Source organism: Fukomys damarensis, unplaced genomic scaffold (assembly GCF_012274545.1).
Source record: "Fukomys damarensis isolate Sample0158 unplaced genomic scaffold, DMR_v1.0_HiC HiC_scaffold_30, whole genome shotgun sequence".
Taxonomy (NCBI): Eukaryota; Metazoa; Chordata; class Mammalia; order Rodentia; family Bathyergidae; genus Fukomys; species Fukomys damarensis.
Genome location: NW_022900942.1, coordinates 16,535,601 through 16,544,970, shown reverse-complemented (window position 1 = coordinate 16,544,970; position 9,370 = coordinate 16,535,601). Strand labels below are relative to the sequence as shown.

Sequence of the window (9,370 nt, the reverse complement as noted above, 5' to 3'; positions counted from 1 at the left end):
AGTCATATGGAAAATATTACAAAGAATCAAAAAGTGGAATCACATCAAATTTAAAAAACTTTTGAATAGTGAAAGAAAACACTAACAGAGTGAGTGACAACCCACAGAATGGGGAAAAAATTTTCCCAGCTACTCCTCAGACAAAGGGTAAATGTCTAGAATATATTTTTTAGAACTTCAAAAATATCAGACCTGCCCAAAATTCAAAGAGAATGTAAAAATGGGAATATATATGAAATGAATAGATGTTTCCCAGAGGATGAACAAGAAACAGCAAATAAATATCTTTAAAAATGCTCAACATCCCTAACCATTCCAGAGGTACAAATTTAAACCACCCTGAGATTCCACCTCACTCCAGAAAGAATGACTGTCATCCAGAAATCAACCAGCGGCAAGTACTGGGTGACGCTGTGTGGGCAAAAGGAACCCTTTTTCATTGGTGGAGGTAGTGTAAACTGAAACAACCACTATGGAAATCACTGTAGAGATTTGATGAAAAACTAAAACTTGAGGCTCCATGTGACTCAGCTGTTCCCCTTCGAGGCAATCATCTCCTTGAAGAGTTAAAAGCATCATATCAAAGTGATCTATGCATACTCATGTTTAAAGCAGCATATTATATAACAGGTAAATCTTGAAAACAGTCCAAATGCCCATGAACAGATGAATGTACAAAGAAAATGTGGTATGTGTGTGTGTGTGTGTATATATATATATATATATATATATATACACACACACACACACACATACCACATTTTCTTTGTAAAAAGCAGAATAAACTTGAGTCCTCATAGGAAAATGGATGCACCTTGAATCCATAATTTTAAATGAAATAAATCAGACACACAAGTTTAAATATCACATTGCTCTCTTGCGTGAGAAACCCTAATGTTTAATTAGGAACAAAATGAAGGATAGATACTGGGAAATGGGAAGAACATGTTCAATCGGAAGGGGAATAAGGAAGGGTGAAGGAAAGGTAGGGAAAGGGTTTGAAAAACAAGGCATGGAAGGAAAGATGGAAACAACACTTCTGAAAAGGGGGTGGGAAGAAAGGATGAGGGAGGAGAAAGAGAAAGAAAAAGTAAGAAATGTTATGTACATGTGCACAATCCCTATGATGAATACGAACACTATTTATGGCAAATATACACTAACAAAAAATTTTCAAAAGAAAAAAAATGGAAAACAAAACTCTGCAAACTATAGAATAGCAGTTTAACCTGCAGCAATTGAACGACCACTTCAAAGTCACCTTGCAATCGTTTTCTTACTAGCACATGTTGACAATGATAGTTGACATTCCTTACGTGGAGTTAGTCCTGTAAATAACATCTCTGAATTCATGTTTTCATGCCTTTTCCTTCTACTTCCTTCCCCTTTCCTCTACCACTTGATTCCCTTCCTATTTGAGACGCATCTATCTTGTTTTCTCCTTTATTTATAATTTGGGCCTCTCATATAAGAGAAACCATGCAATATTTAAGCTTGTGTGTCTGAAGTTACATCCAAAATGTGGCATTTGCATATAATGGAATACCACTCTGTCATTTTTGAATAATCAATTTACAGATTAAAATAAAATGAGTTCTCGTCAAAATTATTTAATAATAGTCTCCATAAACTTAGAAGTATTCAGTCATCATGTGTAAGTCTGTTTTATTAGAATTCAAGGTAGTAACATTAATTTACATATTACATATTAAAGCTATTTTAATTGCATTTATATTGAAATTTAACTTGTAAGTTTTATCATTAGTGACTATTAATCTCAATCAAAATAAATTTGGTAGTTAGTCTCAATTCAACAGGTCAATGATGGCTCTGTTTTATTAATATATAAAATCTTTACAATTATAAAATTTCATATTAAGAATTTTATTAACTCTGGTGGTTTTTAAACAATGACTTTTTTAAAGATTTTATTAGGTTGAAGAGATTATAATGTATAATCATTACTACGACCAAGATTTGCTGCCAGATAATTCGGAACTAATGCTTCATTTCAGTGCCTATTACTTAGACTTTAACTCCAGCTTCTAACAAAGGATAAGCTCTCATCAAAACCATTTTAAAATATGTCACATATCAATAAATGAGATGGTAGCGCACTTTAGCTGGTAGAAAATTCAATGGAAAGATTAGGTTTTGAATTTTATATATGAAGTTAATTTCAACCATTACTTTTAAAGGATTTCTCAATGCTCTATACATAACTTCTAATTAGTCCAACTGGCATTGGACTTAAATAAATAGAATAGTAGTGTTGTGTTCATTACATGACAAGCTTAACTATCAATCTTAAAATGAAATGCAGATAAATCTGTGCTATATTTTTACTAGCACACCAGTGGCCAGTGAAGTGGCAACAACAGTGGTGTATCATTGGGCTAGGGAGGGAAATGTTTTTATACAGCGGGGGGCCTTGGAAGTGAGGGCAGAGCCGCAGAGAGAAGCCTTGCCCTCTGCTGCCTGGTACTGTCATGGAAAATTCTTTTCATCAGGTTTAAGTGTCGTGAGCAGTGAGATAGTAAAACAATTTAGTATGTTTAGCTCATCAATTTTGTTTGGATGGAAACTTTCTTTTTTTTCATTAAATTTATTGCTATGTTTTAGGTATAAAATACAGTTACATTCATTGTTGGGATGTTGTACGTTTAAATGTCAGTTCTTGCTTCTTATTTTTCCCCACCCCCCCTTCACTCCCTCTACCCTTCCCTATTTACAGGGAAGACATTGTTTCCTTTTTTTTTTTTTTTTTTTTTTTTTTTTTTTTTTTTTTTTATTTCTTTTCCCTTCTTACCTTTCCCCTACCCCTTCCACTTTCCTCCTACTCTTTTAGATATTTTCTTCCTATCACACAATATCAATTACACATTTTGATCCTTATTTACACTTTTAGTTTTTCACACCAGAGAAACTATTTGTTATTTACACATGTGTGTTCTATTAATTTCACTTGAGTATGGGCTTAATGTGTATCAACTTAGCTATAAATGTCTCTAGTTTCTCATTCTTTATGGCTGAGTAGTACTCCATTTTATTTAAAAAACAACAACAACAACAAAAACTTCTTTATCCAGTCTCTAGTTGATGGGTAATTGGACTGTTTCCAAGTTTTAGCTATTACAAACTGTGCCACTGTAGACATGGGTGAGTATATAAAACTGTGGTATGATTCTTTTAATTCTTTTGGGAAAATTCTCAGCAGAGGAATGGATAGGTCAAATGGAACCTCTAATCCTAGTTGTTTGAGGTATCACCATAGTATTGATTTCCATAGTGGTTGCACCAGTCTGCACTCCCACCAACAATGGAGAAGGATTCCTTTCTCCCCACGTCCCTACCAGCATTTGGTATTGGTTGATGTCTTGATAGCAGCCATTCTTACTGGGGTGAAATGGAATCTCAGTGTTATTTTCATCTGTATCTCTCGAATAACCAGTGATGTTGAACATTTTTTCATGTTTATTTGCTGAAGAAACAGAAACTTTCTTAATCTTTACTTCTCAGTATATCCATGTCAAATGCTTGTCTCTAAGTGTTTCCCAATATTTCCACTCATGTGAGTCTCTGAAACTAGAGTTGCAGCAAATTAGGCTAACAAGAATAATTGGTAATCAGATATCTGTGAAAGGTATGTGGAAAAAAAATCTACCAAGAAAAATGGTAAAAACCCAAATTAGAAGGGAAATGTGCATTATCCATGTATTAGAACTTTTTTCCCCTGGAGATCAAAACCAGAGCCTTGGGCATGCTAGCTAAGCACTGTGCTAGTGAGTGCTTTCACTTAGTTTTTTATGTAGCAAATGCATTGTCAATTTTTAAAAACAATATGACAAACATATCATTTTAATTTTTATGTGGAAGAAAAATAAGTGTAAAATTTTTTTTAAAAGTAGGGAGATGTATAATTAAGGGTAAGTATTATGTTTGGATCACAACTACATAAAATACTATAAAAACAAAAATAGCTATCTTATATATCAATAATAGATAAATAAAACTGAGAAATAACTTTGTTATAAAGGATAATTTAATATTACAAAAATCATTTCAAATGAATTTGAATAGGGATGTTATTTAATGATTGCTATGTAAGTGATTAGTTTGACATATAGAACACTTTCAATTGACTTTATTTTACAAGTGAACTGAATAAGAAAACATAAATATAAAACATGTAGGTTTGAAATTTGTAAAACCATAGAATGATCAAGTCAAACTGATTAGCATACATATAACCTCATATACTAACTTTTCTCTTTTTTGAGAGGGTGAGAACACTTAAAAATCCACGCAACAATTTTCAAGAATATAATACATTGTTCCTAACTATGGTCACTATTATAAATGTTAATCATGTGCCTAAAATATATTTACAGAAACACCTGACTGGTGATTGACCAAACAACTTGGTACAAACTAACAGCATAGCCCACTTTTAAAATAACGACAACCATATAAATACATGCATCCTGGAAAATTCCCAAATACATATACACAAGTAATCAAGGTGCCATATGTTCCAGGGATACCATGAAATTTGGGTCCATAAACTTCCTTCTTTGCATATCTATTGTCTTTGATTCTAGGAAAATACTACAGTTTGCTAATTAAACTTTCACTTATGTCAAAATTAATGGCCTTGGGACAAAATCACTTGCCCTTCAGTAATAGCTTCTGCAACAGAATGGACAGGCTACACATAGCAATCAACCATTTGAAGATTTTTTTTTTACAGTTCTGAGACTGGCATGAGAGCAATAATTATACTGTGTGAGCCAAGGACCTTCACCCATATTGCTCATGTAGCCATCCTTTACAGAAATTCCATATCTATGGAGCTGACTTTATAGTGTGAATTTCCTATTCTTTTTTACCTAAATGTGCCTCTCTCACTTATCAATCCTTTCCAATCTTACCTAAACTAGAATTGCTCATATTTCTTTCTTGATCATTGCTTCCTTTTTTTCTAAATTATCCAACTAGCCTTTAAACATGCTAAAATACCTCCCATTCAAAATTTTTTCCATTGACCACCATATCCCCTCAGTTACCACCTAAATGTCAATTCTTTTTTACTGCTAAATCTATGTCCTTTCAATCAGGCTTTCATTCCTAACAATTGACTATAACTGTCCTTGTAAATGACTGCCACGTGGCCAAATCCAAATGGACCTTCTCTCATTCAAATCTTTCACAATGCAGATTGTTATCTAATATCCCTGTGGAATTCGGTGTTTTAAAATATATTAAATTCAACTTTTCAAAAATATCTGAGTCTTTTCCATCTCAATAATTCCATCTAATGCAATTCACAGGTTAGCATATTTAAAGTCCAAGATTCAACCTCAATTTGCCCTATCTATAGATCATCATATGTTCTAGTTTGAAGCATTGTCATTATCCTGATCTCCTGCTGTTTCCTTCTTGCCTACCCAACATATTCTTCACACAGCAGGACTTGTATATATTCCCTTGTTGGTTCAAACTCCCTAAAGAGCTTCTTATATCAGTCAGAATAATCCTGGGACATGCATATCATATTGTACAGGGTGCATTTGATATTTCTTCATAGCCTTTCACTCTCCTAGAACTCAATCATGAGTCCATACTGCAGCTCATACATGGATTTAAGTGAGAGATGTTGCCCTATAACCTTAGAGACTGTATTCTTATGATATCTTGCTGGGTTAAGTTAATCATTCAGGCATCTTTATCCTTAATGATTTAGGTAAATGCTAAAAACATGCCTGAATTAGGAGATCATTTGACGGGTATTTTACATTTAATTATAAAATTATATAAGTGTTTCTAATTGTGTTTTTTTCAATTTTTTATGGATATTAGAAAATTTTTTGCACTATTTTTACACAGTCTAAGTTTGGTGGAGTTTCTGCCAATGCAGATAATCTGCTCAGTTTAAACTGCTTTTACTCCTATTACTTTTTTATTTAATTTCTCATTTTTCTTCATAATATTATTTTTGTCATTTTCTTATATTTGTTCTTTTCCTCTGTATTTAAGAGATCATTTCAACATATTTTTCCACATAGAATATTTACTGTTTTAAATAACTTCAATATAACTATTTTTATTTTTATATAACACATGAAATGAAATTCATTACAGTCTTTACAATCCTGCATTTTTTATTATACTCAGAGATACATAACTATCACCACTTCTTATTTTAGAATATTATGGTCACCCTTAAATAAACAAACTGTACTGATTAGGAACCACTGTTCCTTGTCTTATCCCAAAACTCCTAAAAAGCAGTAAAGAACTTTCTGTGTTTTATCCATGCAGAATATTTCATATCAATGGATTAAAACTGCATAGTTTATTTCATTTAGCCAAGTATTTCCAGTCCATCCGTGTTGTAGCATGTATCAGTATTTCATTCTTCCTCATGCACAACTACATCTATTTGAACAAATTTGTTTTGTGTTTTGTGTTTTTTAGTATGGGGATTCAACTTGGGTCTTTGCTCTTGCAAGTCAGGCAGTGACTATTTTAATAAATGTACTGCTTACTGTTTAGTGATTCATCAGTAGCACATGTAGATTATGTCTACTGTTTTGAATATTTGAATATTATGACTAAAATGCCTGTGAACATTATTTATAGATTTATTTCATGTAAACATATGTTTTGAATTATCATAGACAGCTCTCCAGGAAAGGAATTGCTGGATTTTATGGTAATTATATGTTTAAAACTTCAGAAACTGCCAAACTGTTTTCAAAAGTGACTCTACCATGTTTATAATCCTATTAACAGTGCATGAAGGATACAATTTCCACACACCTTCATCAACATTTGTAACTGACTTTTTAAAATTTTAGCCATCTTGGTGTATATGAAATGGTATTTCCTGGTTGGTTTAATTTACATTTCCTTTATAATAAATGATATTAAACATCTTAATGTGGTTATTGGTCATTTATGTATATCATCTTTGGAAAGACATCTATTCACATCTCTTATTTCTATCAAACTGGTTCATTTTATTATTGGACTTAAAATATCTTATATATTCTGGGTACAAGCCCTTTATCAAATATATAAATACTTTAAAAACTTCTGTGTGTTTTTTTTTGTTGATGATTTTTAGTAGTAAGAGTTTTTAAAATATTTTTGGCACAGAAAGCCGCACAAGTAGTATTAGAATATTTTTTCAGAAACATTCAAGAATTATGCCAACTTGTAAAAAAGGAAGATGCAAAACGTATGGTAGAATTGTCTACAAAAGTAGAAGAGAAACCTCATCAGAAAGAGGAAATGGGTAGAATTTATAGCATAGAGACTGACAATATGAAAATTCTGAGAAATGTAAAGCAAAACCACCAAAAGGATTGGGAAAAGAAATGAAACTAGAGACAAACTAAATAAACTATAAAAGCTATTGAGATATTAGAGACTCCTCCTAAAATAATCCCCAAGTGTGTTTCTGAAAGTGAGAGCACAAGACCCTCACAAAGGAAAATGAGAATTAAAATAAATTAGCTAATATCTGCAACTAAGCAATCAAGAATTCTTTCTAAATTCTGTGGTCTTAGAAACTAACAAGAGCTCAAGGATCCAAAGGACAACCTAAAGAAAATGAGTATGATCTTGTAGAGATTTTGAGAAATAAGAAACTGATAATACAACTCATATTTGTGGAGTTGAATCTCCAGGAAATGATAAACCTACAGATGTTAGTGAAGTTAAATCATATACAAAGGTGCAAGTCATGTTGATCTGACTTAGTGGAAAAATTATTTTAAGTTCAGCTGTATTAAGGACTCATTGCTTAAAATGTTAAAGTTTAACAGAAAGAAGAGGAGATGTTCAGGACACGAGTGTGACAATACAAGATAATGATCATTCCAAAGAGTTCTAGTATTTCTCCAGAGCCAAAAAAAAAAAAAAAATGAAGACCTTGAGATGGGCAATTTCACAATTTGCTTTGGTAAGAGAACTGTAGGAGAAGATAAATATTTCTTTGAAAATTACCACCATCATACAGAAGCTCAAGGAATTATTCTGTCTGAAACATTGTGTCTGAAGTTAAAACTATTCATTTGAAGTGCTTTGCAGCTAAGGCTTGGAGTTTGTTATAGTGTTGGACTTCTAAAGATCAATACTACTTTACTGAAACCTCTTAAATTGTCACTAGAAGAATGCAGCACAGGGCAACTGATGACAGTTATTAATTTTTTATGGATGTAGTTCATAGTGGCATTACAATTAGCTGTGGGCATTACATTGTTTATATTAAAGTTACTGACCTCAACACCTTAGAAATACACAAGAAAATTTTTGTGGTTGACCAGGTGTATAAAGTAGAAAAGATGGAGCCACTGAATGAGGAGGTAGCCAGGGGTGTAGTAGAAAATCACAATGATGAAGAAGTGTCAATGGAAGTTGGTGAAAATACACAACCAAGTAACATTTACACTACTAATGAGACCCACAAAGTGGATAGAAACAAGGAATCTCATGACCAAACAGATATCAACATTATTGGACTATGAGCAAAATTTCCTGTGTAGAGCAAAGCTTTAAAGAGTATAAGATGAAGTGGTTGATTTTTGATGATTCTGAAGTGAAATTTAACAAAGAGAAGGACTTGTGAATTCTCTCCTTCCTTCTATATCTCCTACATACTCCTTACTTGTTATTTTGTAAGAAATAACAGAGTGATGTATTTTTCTTGAATATGTATCATCAAACAGACCAGACCCATATTGGTAAAGCGGATTACAGCAAAATGTCTTTTATCTTATCTTTTGAAGTTATTGAATATTATTGATATGTGTAGATTTTATAATATCATGAGATTTGAAATACTGAAAACCATGTAAATTTTTAGAATTCATTTTCCTTCAGAGACATGATGCATTTGCTCCTAAGAACAAAAGCATAGGTTGTATAGGTTGTTAATTGAATTATCTAAAATGGAAGCATATAAACCTTTTTCATTTACACCAATCTTTTGTTCTTGCTTTTAAAATAAAGTGCTTGTATTTGTATTCTCCATATTTGGGAGAAATTATCTAAATGATATTTATATGTCCATGTTTTTTCCCTTACAAATAGCATCTCATTCAGTACATTTAGTGTTATAATAGTCACTAAGCCTGGTATCTGATGGGCTATATCAAGGCACAAAATTCAAAAATGGGCATTTGAAATGAACAGACCTTTCTCAGACAAAGAAGTAAAAGCAGCAAGTAAATATATGAAAAAAATGTTCCACATCATTGGTCATTCAAGAAATGCAGATGAAAACAACACTAAAACTCCACCTCACCCCACAAAGAATGGCTGCTATCAAGAAATCATTCAATAACAAATGCTAGCATGGCTG

The 9,370-nt window shown here is 32.3% G+C and overlaps 1 pseudogene; it reads left to right on the top strand.

The window, feature by feature from the left end:
- Nucleotides 1-366: 366 nt before the first annotated feature.
- Nucleotides 367-8,635, top strand: LOC104853336 (annotated as a pseudogene).
- Nucleotides 8,636-9,370: the final 735 nt, after the last annotated feature.